Source organism: Notolepis coatsorum (assembly GCF_963971535.1).
Source record: "Notolepis coatsorum genome assembly, chromosome: 20".
NCBI classification, from domain to species: Eukaryota; Metazoa; Chordata; class Actinopteri; order Aulopiformes; family Paralepididae; genus Notolepis; species Notolepis coatsorum.
In genome coordinates this window covers 49,971,237-49,984,529 of record NC_140184.1, presented here as the reverse complement: position 1 = coordinate 49,984,529, position 13,293 = coordinate 49,971,237, and the positions used below count along the sequence as shown (strand labels likewise).

Genomic DNA, 13,293 nt, shown 5'->3' with positions numbered 1-13,293 from the left:
TTTGAGTGCCAGCGACAAGATTTCTCCTTAGTTCATGCAGACCGTTGAGTGCCAACGACGAGAGATCTCGTTTTTTTTTTTTTTTTTTTATTTCCATTCATATTTCATCAATCTAGCCTCATGTTACCACTGCAAAACTCTCTCTGAGCTCCATTGGGAAAATACCACCCCCTATCGTCTCTCCCTGTGGTACTGCACCCCTTTGGATTGGATTGAATGAAACGCATGGGGGAAAAAAATCCTGCTTCCACATTTTACTTCTCAGGCATGTAACTCGAGCCGATCGGATTCATTGTGGACCATCAGAACAGTGTGGAATCGGCGTTTCGACCACCCAGCGTTGGATCAATAAACGCAATCGATATTTGGAATGGCGATCAGGAATTGGAATAATCTTTTTGGTGAACATCTGATCTGAGGTAAGGAATCTATTTTACCAGTCTTAGGATAATCAGAGCTTTTTTCACAGAGATATCAACGTGGGCCCTATGTGTGTGTGTGCGTGTGTTAGTGATGTTAAGATTCACCGATTCGCATCGGTGCACCGGCCGTTCTTTCAACCTTGAACCTAAATTCCTTAGCAACCCGTGTTACCAAGTAAACAAATCACGGAACGATAGCCAGTTAGCCCGCACCAGCCTAGTACTACTAACGTTAGCTCCCAGAACGATAGCCAGTTAGCCCGCACCAGCCTAGTACTACTAACGTTAGCTCCCAGAACGATAGCCAGTTAGCCCGTACCAGCCTAGTACTACTAACGTTAGCTCCCAGAACGATAGCCAGTTAGCCCGCACCAGCCTAGTACTACTAACGTTAGCTCCCAGAACGATAGCCAGTTAGCCCGCACCAGCCTAGTACTACTAACGTTAGCTCCCAGAACGATAGCCAGTTAGCCCGCACCAGCCTAGTACTAATAACGTTAGCTCCCAGAACGATAGCCAGTTAGCCCGCACCAGCCTAGTACTAATAACGTTATCTCCCAGAACGATAGCCAGTTAGCCCGCACCAGCCTAGTACTACTAACGTTAGCTCCCAGAACGATAGCCAGTTAGCCCGCACCAGCCTAGTACTACCAACATTAGGTCCCAGAACGATAGCCACGTAACCCTCTGCTGGCGCGTGCTGTGCACTACAATCAACTCCGTGTCAGTGTAATAGCAGTCTGTGACGTCACGGTATTGAGAATCATACCGGCGGGATTTCGAAATATCCTGGTATACCATAATACCGTCATACCGCCCAAGCCTAGAGGGGATAGACCTGGTATAGGGGGCAGAACAGGGTGAGCAGGTGCAGGAAGAAAGAAGAGGTTTGGTAGCGGAGGCAGGAGTAATGAGTACATTTTAATTGGAAAAGAGTGGAGAGAAAGGGAAGAGCGAAGGCTGTTGAGAAGGTCACTGTGGTCGAGGAGGGTGAAGAAGTGGGAAGTCAGAAGACAGGGGTCAGAGGTAGGGATGTCCCGATAAAAAAAATTTGCTCCCGATCCGATCCCGATCATGTGATTTTGAGTATCTACCAATACCGATCTTTCCCAATCCGATCAAAAAAAAATTAAAATTTGGAGACTCTGACATCAGTGATGAGGCGGAGTCTCTGCCTCCCACTCAGTCTCAGGCTGACAGGAGGGATGGTTATTCTTTAACTAGAATAAAACGTTTTCTACAGGAAACTAAAAGGCAGTTAAGGTGGAATGCTTTTTTCCTGACGTAAAGTTATTTGTTGAGTCCGCTAAGTGGCTAATAAGACGCAATGGCACGAATGAAGAAGGTTTCTCTGATCAGGAGATTTATCGTTTAAAGAAACTTGTTCAAAGGTCAAGATCAAAAATCTTCAATGATGGTTAAGTTATCTGGTCTCCTTTTAATATTTTATGTCCTACAATTTGGATATTTTCTCATGGCAGAATTTAAAGTAGGTACCCTAAATTTAAATGGTGCAAGAGATGATGCAAAGAGGGCATCTCTTTATCAACTAATGGACTTAAAGAATATTGATGTGATGCTTGTCCAAGAGACACACAGCACCGAGGATAATACAGTGGCTTGGAAAAGAGAATGGAAAGGAGAAATTGTTTTAAGCCATAACACCAGTACTAGTGGTGGAGTGGGGATTTTATTTTCCAGAACATTTTTGCCACAGTCATGTGAGATTGAGGAGGTTGTAAAGGGACGTCTTTTAAAAGTAAGAGTATTTTATATGAGAAGGTGAAAATGGTATTTATTGTTGTTTATGCCCCAAATGTTGGTTTGGAAAGAATGTGTTTTTTAGATTCTTTGGCTGATGTTATTAACCCTTTAATCGCCAAGGACGAGTTAACACGTCATTCTCCACCATGCGTAATCTGCCAATGACGCCGTAACACGTCATTGAGATCAATATTTCAAAATCTGTGATGGCAATCATATTTCAACCGCGGAGACTTGAGATCTCCTGTTAATCTCCTCTCAACTCTCCACTGTTCAAGAGCGCCATCTGGTGGCTAATCGGCGGATCACCCAAACAGCAAACCGGAAACTGGTGCTCATCCAAATTCGGTCCGGCCACTTGCTATAGCTCCCCCGACACACTGGATAATCAATCGCTCGCCCTAACTCAATAAACAACGTTATTTGGACGTATATAATACAACCTGGAAATGGTTCATCTAGATCAACATCCCATAATAGAAAACTGTCTACTCCAAGCTGATCGCCCAACGGCCCGAGGAGACTGGGGTAAGTTTCAGCGTTTATTATTACAGTGTTCGATACAAACTGCTCTGATGATCATATCACCCACACTACATGAATAATCTAACGTTGGCCACGGAATTATAAACGACCCCCCCCCCCATCCGGTCAACATCAGATGATGAGTAGTAACTTCTAGAAGCACGTACATTTGACATTTTTTATCTGGCGCCGATCGCTATCAAACTGTATTTGATCATCAATATAATGCATTTAGGGCTATAAATCACGTTCTGCAGAATGCTGCAGAAAACGATAAAATCATATTTATACTTTAGACCATATTTTAGTATGAATATGTGAATGAAAAAGTAGAACGTTGCTACATCCTAAACGATAGATACTTGACGTTGAATGGGCCATAGTAATGTCAATTTAGCAATACAATTTAAAAAGTTATAGACCTGCAAAGAAGGGGAACATCTCCATAGACTTTCAACAGTGGCAGATAGGGGAATATGATCAGAATAATCCCTGGCAGATAAAGGGTTAAGGGTTGTGATAATGAAGAGTTTTTATTTCTGGGAGGGGATTTTAACTGTACTGTTAACCCCGTTTTAGATAGGAACCATCAAGAGCCTCACTCTGCATCTCGTAGTCATCTCTCTAGGGCAGGGCTATTCAACTGGCGGCCCGTGGGCCAGATCCGGCCCGCGGGATGATTCTGACCGGCCTGCAAAAGATTACATGATAATAAAAAAAAAAAAAAAAAAAAAAAAAAAAAAAAAACAATCTTTTTTTTTTCTTACGTTTTTTTTCTTCGTGTCAACGTTCACACGCACAATTGAGCCAAAAGTCACTCAATTAATGACAGATTTCATTGATAAATTGAGGGAAAACGTTGCAAGTCGATTTGATGAATTTGACATGCCCAGAGAATTGATGCATTTTGTGAGCAACCCATTTGCCAATGTAGCTGCTATTTCCACAATAGCACAATTGATGAAGGTCTCCTGCAACTTGAAAGAATTGACATGCAAGCATCATCTGCTCTGAAGCAGGCACTTGAGAATAAATCCACCACAACATTTTGGATAAAGTGTATTCATGTCAACACATTGCCCAAAATAAAAACACTGGCAATATCTGTGCTAACAATGTTTGGCTCAACATACACCTGTGAATCCAGTTTCTCTCACATGAATGCCATTAAAACAAGCAACCGTGCCTCCTTGACAAATTTGCATCACTGTTTGCGGGTAGCCCTCACTTCCTATGAACCCTCTTTCTCTGCCATTGCCCAGTCAAAGAAGTGCAATCTCTCTCATTAGATGCGTGTATGTAGGCTAGGCCTGTCTGCCCCCACCCCCCCTGATGTTTGAGAGTTAAGAGTGGACAATAAGTGCTAATAAGATGCTGTGATTTGCTGTTTTTGCACAGACATGAAGCACTTTTTCATAAGCTCAGCTGCACTATAATGTGTTTTTTTGTTCAAGTGTTGATGTTAGAATGTTCAGATGCACATCATGCACTCGTTTGTTTTTTATTTTATTTTTATATTGAAATGTTGAAGAGGAGATGTTGCAGTTGTTGCACAGTCAACAGCATGCTTATATTCAAGCTCCTTCTGTGCACGCTCGTGCTCCAGCAACATTTGTTTCTCCTTAAACTCACGCTCCTCACGCTCACGCTCCTCTTTCCTCTCTCTCTCCTTAAGCTCACGCTCCTCTTTCCTCTCTCTCTCCTTAAGCTCACGCTCCTCTTTACTCTCTCTCTCCTTAAGCTCATGCTCCTCTCTCCTCTCCTCACGCTCTCGCTCTAGCTGCCTTTCCTTAAACTCCAACTCCCTAATCCTCCACTCACCCTCTACCCCAGGTAATAGCGGAGACGCGCCAGACGAAGGAGGCTCCCCCACCCTCTCCTCAAGCACCTGCTCCCTAATGAGTAACACCCTTAAAGCACTCAAGGCAGTCGGCTTCAAACGTTTCTCACCTGCAGAAAGCTCTACCCTGTAGTGTACAGCAAGTTCTAGAAGTTGTTCTTTGGAAAACTTCTCCAACACGTCATGAGACTGGCGATCAACAAAGTCCTTGATGGAAGCCATCGTCACTGTACCAGCCACCACAAGCTACACACTTTACCTCACAGTCATGAAGAACCACTAACGAACCACGAAGACCCCCCTAACGAACCACTGAAGAACCACGAAGAACCACTGAAGAACCATGAAGAACCACTGAAGAATGCTAAATGCCAATAATAACAACCAGAAGGGAACGCGGTGGAAATGCGAGCTCTACGGAGCGCACCTTTCTAGGTTGCAAAAAATAAAAAATAAAACACACCCACCCTAAATAGACATGTCATACACGCAGGGTGTTAGGTGCTACCAGGTATGCTCACCAAACACTCAAACAAACAAAATAAGCCAACAAACAATTCCAAACGGGTGCGCCTTCTAACCTGATATGACTACATATGCTTCTACGTCTAAACTGCAGTCAAAACCGGCCCACCACATGTCTACCCTAAGAAACACTAAATCAAGCCCTACCACACTACCTGTGTTTTCTGGCCGCCCTAATCTACCTACCCTTAAACTAATGCCCTGTAGACCTAACCATCTTCAACCACACCTGCTACCAGTCAAAGATCATACTTGACCATCCACCCGTCCAGTACATGATACGGTCGGTACCAGACAAGCAGATGGTGCTAATCCCTTCCCTGACTGCCCCAGGAGTACGTGGTGCACAGGACGCTAACCAACAACCAGAAAATAATGTCCCTATCTACATGTGGTGCCCACTAAACTATATATTTTAACAGCATAAGTAGTCACATCAAATTACAAACAAATACGGCATACTCACCTGTTTGACGAAATGGCTCAAGCCCCCACGTTATGTAACGAACACCACCCAAACCATAATACCATGACACCCCGTGTAAAAAAAAAAGAAAAAAAAAAAAACCACCAAACAAAGTTCTAGGGGTAAAATATCCCGGACGAGCCCCCAACTGTTACGACCCTGGCTCATGGGCACGCAACCTATGTCGCGGGGCGATCCTCACCCTGACAAGTGGGGATTACGTCCGGACATAGTCAGGCAGGTCTGGGACCGATGCCGTGGCCGCCTGGGATTCTTTCCCCCCATACATCTGTTAGGTCAGTTGTCGGGGCAGGTACGTTGAGGAGTGCAGGACCTTGATCCTGATTGCGCCAGATCGGGGCGCAGCTGTGTGGTTCCCGGTCCTGATCCAGCTCTTGGTAGCCCTGTCGTGGCCTGTTCCTTGGTCATCGCGGGCCCTCTCTCAAGCGCACGGGTCTCTGTGTTAGTTCCCTGTGCTGGGCCAGCCGCTGATGGTTTGGCTGGTGAGAGGGTGAGTCTGGAGAGGATGGATCTTTCTGTGGTTGACACCATCCGGAACGCGCATGCTCCCTTCACTATCGCGGTTTACGCGGGTAGGTGGCGTATTTTCCAAGAGTGGTGTAAGGCCACCCTTTTGTGAAGCGTTTCCTGCTTGGCGCTCGGTGCCTTAAGCCGGTGAAACGTTCTCTGTCTCCGAGTTGGGACCTTCAATTGGTCCTCGGCCCCGTTTGAGCCTCTTGAGCAGGCACCTTGGAACAGCTGTCTTCAAGACTGCGTTCCTGCTGGCCATCACCTCCGCTAAGCGCGTGGGTGAGCTCTGTGCTCTCTCGGTGCGGCCTGAGTGCCTGTCTATTCGTGTCAATAGCGGTGCAACTCTGAGGCCTAATCCAGTCTTCGTGCCAAAAAATATCCGGAGCTCTTTTCGCTCCAGGGATATTGTGGTTCAGGCGTTTCATCCGCCTCCTCACGCTGGTGAGTTAGAGGCGAGCCTTCACCTGTCGTGTCCGGTCCGGGCTTTGGGGGTTTACCTCAGCCGGACTCAGGACCTCAGGGCTACCGATCAGTTCTTTGTCTGTTACGGTGGCTCTTGTGCTGGTAAGGCACTGTCGAAACAGCGCCTGTCCCATTGGTTGTGCGAGGGCATTGCCCTTTGCTACACGTTGGCTGGGCCGCCCTGTTAGGAGGGGCCTCGGTGGAGGACATCTGTGCTGCGGCCTCATGGTCCTCCCCGGGTCCCTTCGTAAGGTTTTACCTCATGGACATGACTGGGGATTCTGTCTCCCAGGCGGTTCCGAGGTCTGGAACCTCCCCTGCTTCCCGCCTTTCGGTGGGTTAGCAGGGATGTGTGGGTGTGGACCACAAGGTGTTGTGTCACACGTGGTCCCGCCTGTGCTGTGCGTTTGGAGGTTTCTAGTTCCCTCTTTTCGCACTTGGGTGGAGTTGACTGCCGCCCCCTCTTCACTAGGAAGGAGGGGTGACGGGACTCCCCTCCCCCCTGGTGTGGGCTTACGGGTCCTCAGGGGGTACATTTGTCGGGCCTCGCGTCCGCTCTGCCCCATATCTCAATATGGCGAAGAGTGGGACGCGATCGCCAGTACGAGTATATAACGATAGGTTATGTATATAACCTAGTTATATGAGTACTGACTGAGCGTCCCGCTCTAGCGTGCCCTAAGGTCCCTTGGGGGGGGGGGGGGTTTCTGATGGAAAACTTTTCCCGAGGAAGGGCGAGTGGTGACCACGCCCGGTGTCTTATAGTAAGCCACTGGGGCGGGGCCTGGTCAAATGCGAGGGTGTTTTGTTTTCGTTCATGTAGTACAGTAGGTACTAGAGATGAGGTATATCTCAATATGGCGAAGAGCGGGATGCTCAGCCAGTACTCATATAACTAGGTTATATACATAACCTATCGTTATATACTCGTACTGGCGATCGCGTCCCACTCTTTGCCATATTGAGATATGGGGCAGAGCGGACGTGCCCCTAGTGTGTGTGTGTACTGTATGTGTGTGTGGGTGGGTGTACACTGTATGCGTTTGTACAATATTTATGTGTACTGTATGCATGTGTGTGTACTGTATTTGTGTACAGTATGTGTGAACAGTATGTGTGTATACAGTGTGTGTGTACATTGTGTGTACAGTATATGTGTGTACAGTATGGGTGTACAGTATGTGTGTGTACAGTATGTGTGTGTACAGTATGTGTGTGTGTGTGTACAGAATGTGTGTGTGTGTGAGATAACAGTGTATCTTCATTGGGCGGCTACGTGGCGTAGTGGGCAAGGCGCTCGCCACAAATGCAGAGACGCTGGGCTCGACTGTTTGATCCCAGCGCTCCACATTGCTTTCAGTTTAGCTGGTCGTCCGTACTAATACACATTGGCCGTATTAGGGGGTGGGAAACTGATGGGTGGGGATCGGGCGTTGTGGACAGCGACTCCTACAGGTCGGTTGGTGCGCCTGCGCAGTAGAATCAGGAAGTGTCGGGGGCAGCGTGAGCCTCCCACGCGTTACTCCTCGCCACTGAGAGATCGAGCTGCGCAGGTGAAAAGATGCGACTGCTGTTACCTCAAGTACCGGAGGGGACTTGTGCTATGTATGACTTAGTCCACATTGCAGCCGGCTTGTGGGAGGCAAAAAACAGCGTTCGTGACAGGGGAGGGTTGAATTGGATGATACGAAATTGGGATGGGAGAAAATATAGAAAATGGGAGAAAAAGTAGATAAAAAAAAAAGAAAAACAGTGTATCTTCATTGATCTCAATAAGCTCTGCTCTGTTTTGTCTCGTCAACACTTTCTCTGCCCTGATGAGACAAGATACATGTAGGGAGGGGGGGGGGGTCACATGTAGGGGGGGCACATGTAGGGGGGGGTGTGTGTAGCTTGTAGCTAACGGCCTGGGCCTCCATGATGTGTTGTTAGCTTGTAGCTAACGGCCTGGGCCTCCATGATGTGTTAGCTTCAATTAATTAATTACCGGAATACATATAAGTTACCGTGAATACCTATATGGTAACGGTATTCCTGGTAACCTCTCCTTTTCACAAGTAACCGGAATACATATCAATATCTAAAGTTACCGTGAATACCTATGCAAGGTATTCCTGGTACCTCAAGGTCTCGGTCTCTCTGTCTCTGTCTCTCTCTCTCTCTTATATATATATATGTGTGTCTGTGTGTGTGTGTGTTTTTAGCTAAAGTGGATAGAAAAAACAGTACTATGCAAAAGTCTTCTTAGGCACCCAAGAGTTTTTATATAAATTGTCTTACAGTAGATTATTTTATTTTTAATAATAATATAAGCTGCATATAAGGAATACAACCAAATCCTCTGTCATACCATAAAATGTTATCATTATTTTGCATCGTGTTGAATCGCATCGTATCGCCCCCCCGAATCGCATTATGTTGAATCAAATCGTATCGAATCGTATCGTATCTCAACAGGGGTGAATCGTATCACATCGCATCACCCGGTGCTTCAAATGTATCGTTAATGTATCGTATTGTTGGCACCGTATCGAGATGAGCATCGCATCGGCCTCAGTGATGGAGATGCACATCCCTAGCGTGCGTGTGTGTGTGTGCTGATCAGGAAATGGATAATCGATTTTTCAGCCCGCTTCTATTAGCGTGCATAAGTACACATATACTATCGATAATCTAGTGTTTATTTGAAAACGATTAATAAATAACGTTTTTTGTGTATTCCAGTAACGGGCGATTATCACAGAATCTTTATATTTATATATAGTTTTTCAAAATGGTATAAAACGGAAATGAACCGATTAAAAAACAATCCGTTTCGACAATGTTGACTGCAAACAAGTCATTGATAAGCGATGGCCATATTATACACATAGCCATAATTTAAGATATAGTTTATGCGTTCGCAAATATGAGAGCTCTATCATTGAAGTGGGCATTGGCACGCAACAGGGTTCCGGGGCACCGGACCCGTGGCACGGAAAGTGTTAAAGCATTTCTGAGACATGACTCAACTTCCTGTTTGGTGGCTTTGTCACCAAATTCAATTGGCTGTTGATTTTCCAATGCGAATGCATTGGAAAATCTAAAACATAATTCAAACCTGTGTAGGCATTGGTCTACAGTTTATGTGTACCACATTTCGTGCAGATTGGGGGAAATCTGTAGGATTAGCATTTTAAGTGTTTTCACAAAATGCAAAATGGCTGCAATCCAATATGGCGGCAAATGGCAAACTCTGCTTGAGCCAAGGATTCCAACGGTACCGGTTTAAAAAAATCAGACTCACACTTCAAAAGTTGTGCATAAATGCACCTCCAACTTTGACACGTTGTTGGCGCTAGAGTGTTAGAGCTGGGGACATGGGACTTGGTGACAGGGGTCAGTTGACTGTCCCAAATCAGTCTGCCAATTGTCATTACTTTCTGCCATATGGTTGTATTGGCTGCCATAGACTCCAATGGCAGAAGAAGAATTTTTCTGGGGACCTCCTGGAACTCCCTCCAGGTTGAGAAACACTGTCCCAGGGTAATGAAATGTACTCCACATAGACAGTAAATGTACTCTACATACAGTAAATGTACTCCACATACAGTAGACAGTAAATGTGTAAATGTACTCCACATAGACAGTAAATGTGTAAATGTACTCCACATAGACAGTAAATGTACTCCATATACGGTAAATGTACTCCACATTGATGAAATCAATGGTTTTCATTTCTGGTTATAACAACCGTGTTAAACTGTAAACGCTGAGACATACATTTCCTCTGTGTGTGTTATCCCATTGAAACGGGGAAACACATTGCGTGTATATTAGGGGTGTAATGGTAAGCGGATACGTACTGTACCGCCTCAATGTGGTCCTCCGGTACAGTACGGGCTGTGCACCGAGCGATTGCAATGGTATGGAAACTTTTTTTGCGGAACATAAATCCCCCCGGCCCTAATATAACGTGCACAACTAACCGGACGTGTGGGGAGGCGGGCCGCTGACGTTACTAGAGCACAGCACGGGAGCTCCTGTAAGCACATAGCTTAACTACATTTCTCAATAGTGTTGCTCCTTTTAACCAAGTAGCGTTCTTTGTAGTGTAGGCTAGCTATTTTTAGACCCAAGTAGTTACTCGCTACTGCCCGGAGAAACTGGACTGCTAAATAAAGAATAAAGATTAAAGATCTAGCGTCGTTGATGCTATTCAATATTAGCTAAATAGCTAACAAACGAAATACAATGTATAGCATAGCTGCCTACAACACACAATAACGTTAATACAATTACATGCATCATTGTTTACAATGAACGGGTGGGGCTAGTCAAAGGACTGGACACGGGGACAAGTTAAACATGAATTAATTTATTATAACAGGTAGTTTCGAGTCGTGCCTAAGTACGCACACAGGGCTATTCTATACGGCTTTGACGCTTCCTCCTCATCGTTGATTGCCTGTAGTAGCTGCATCTAACGTTAGTAGCCAACATTAAAACTAACCTAAAGTTAGTTGTTCACCAACAATCAACATTTGTTTTATCATTAGCTCAAAAACACAGAACCGGACGAGACAAGTTGTCCGCTCAATACGTTCTGCTAGGCAGCTAGGATAATAACAACAATACTTCCGCTCCGGTCGGTGGGCTTCAAAATAAAAGTCTAAAACACCGGAAAAGCTCCGGTCGGTGGGCTTCAAAATAAAAGTCTAAAACACCGGAAAAGACGAGTACTCGAGTACATCATGTGATCAACCTCAGCTCAGTCAATTATGGCCAATTCGTTTTATATTGTTTAATACAGTTAAATAAATAGATGAATGAAAAGCAATTTTTTTTTTGTGTCACTTAGTAATGAGAGAAGGGGCGTGGCTACGGGGATGGCCACCGTTGCTTGGGGAAAGACGTTATAGCTGTGAGTTTCTTCCGGTTTAAAGTAGACTAGGACACGAAGCTGACACGTAGGGACGTTGACAGAGAGACAGCAGAAATCCCTTTCACCCTCCGATAGCCGGTGGGGGAGGGGGAATGCCACGAGATTGCTAGCTTCGGTTAACAGGGAAGGCTTTTGGCTAACCACTAGGCCTCAACCATCATCGAGCTGATAGCAGGAGCGACCGGTAAATAGACTTTTCAAAGACTTTCAGAACTGTTTCCATCTTGAGAATATGTTTATGACAGATAAACAACACAACGCAGAAACTTCACGGAACCACAGGTGACGAGTTGATTACTGGCTGATAACCCTGAAAAATACCCAGTTTAACCACATAACGTGCACCGGGACGTATACGTCCCGACGTGCATGTACGCAGAATGTACGAAAGTCACTGCACTTTGTGAGCGTCTAGCGGCTCTGGGCTGCATTTAGCCGTTCACACTAATACAATTGGCTGTATTAGAGGGTGGGAGAAGCTGGCGGGGTGGGTCCGGGTCGTTGTAAACAGCGACTCCTACAGTTCGGTCGGGGCGCCTGCTAAGCGCGGATAGGACCTGAGTGGGATAGTGTGATCCTTCCACATGCTACGCCCTCTCGGGGAGGATCCGCGCTGCCAGGTGAAAAGAAGCGGTTGATTGGCTGGACGTGTGTCGGAGGAAGCACGTGGTAGCCTCCACTCTCCCAGATGATCTGACTGTGGGGGGTAAGTGCGCAGACCAGGAAGGGGATTGGGAATTGGCATACGACTAACATTGGGATGGGAGAAAAATCGGAGGAAAATGGAGGGGGAAAAAAGATCAATAAAAAAAAAATATATATATATATATCTATTTGTTGCCGTTCGAATGCCACCTCACTCAAACAAATCAGTGCCCCAGTTCTCGAGTTACATGATGATATGTCAGGTGAGCGTCTTTTTACGCACTGCGTCATATGACCACCCCGGACTCCCGACGCTCCAGAACTGCTAATCATCTACTGATGGCGAAGTGAGTGTACCTTTCCAATGATGCCCCATAAGGGGTGGTGCAAATAAGGGATCTAGGTGAAACTTGACAAGCAAAAACCAGAAGTGAATCACACTTCAGAATGAACGGCCATGGATGAGGAAATGGATTTTGGAGAGCTTTTTTTTTTGTCGCACGGTTTACCCGGATCTCTCTCAAAGACGGATTTTTATAAGATTTGGCTATGGATCCAGTGTTTTCCAGCTTATACCTATTTTTTGGGGGGGGGGGGGGGGGGATATTGCAACCACTACAGATTTTTTATTTTTTTACACAAGTTCAAGTTCAGACCTCTGTTACTCTATTTCATTAGCACTGAAAGTGATTTTCCTTTTTACATTAGTAACTTCAGAATGTTATCTTTCAAAAGAGATCAGGCTCATGCATGTGCTATACATATAAAGTATAAAGCGAAGCTTTGCAAAAAAAAGTATGCAGTCCTCAAGTTCAAGTAAAAAGTAATGAGCCCTCATTTATCAACGTGGCATACGCACAGATATGTGCTTAACCCGTGCGTACGACCATTTCTAAGCAAAGTGTGGGATTTATCAATTTGAATGTGAACTTGACTTTGTGCCCACAGTGACTTGCTCCTCAATAGGAAACCAACCTAGATTTACCCTGAATGACTGGTTCTGACCGAACCGTTCGTTATACAAGAATCACAGAGACGTTTCAAAGGTACTCACAGTTGCAGGAGGGTTTCGGACAGAGATACGGGATGGTTTGAAAGCTTGGCGTTGCTAATAAACATTTTAAATATTTTTTATAAACTGGTCAACACTGCATTATTTCCGGCGTTGTGTGCATGATGCGCATGCGCT

The 13,293-nt window shown here is 45.5% G+C and overlaps 1 protein-coding gene across 2 annotated transcripts in view; it reads right to left on the bottom strand.

The window, feature by feature from the left end:
• Nucleotides 1–13,293, bottom strand: part of myo5aa (myosin VAa) — a 227,639-nt gene that overhangs the window by 133,500 nt on the left and 80,846 nt on the right. The window lies entirely within an intron of this gene.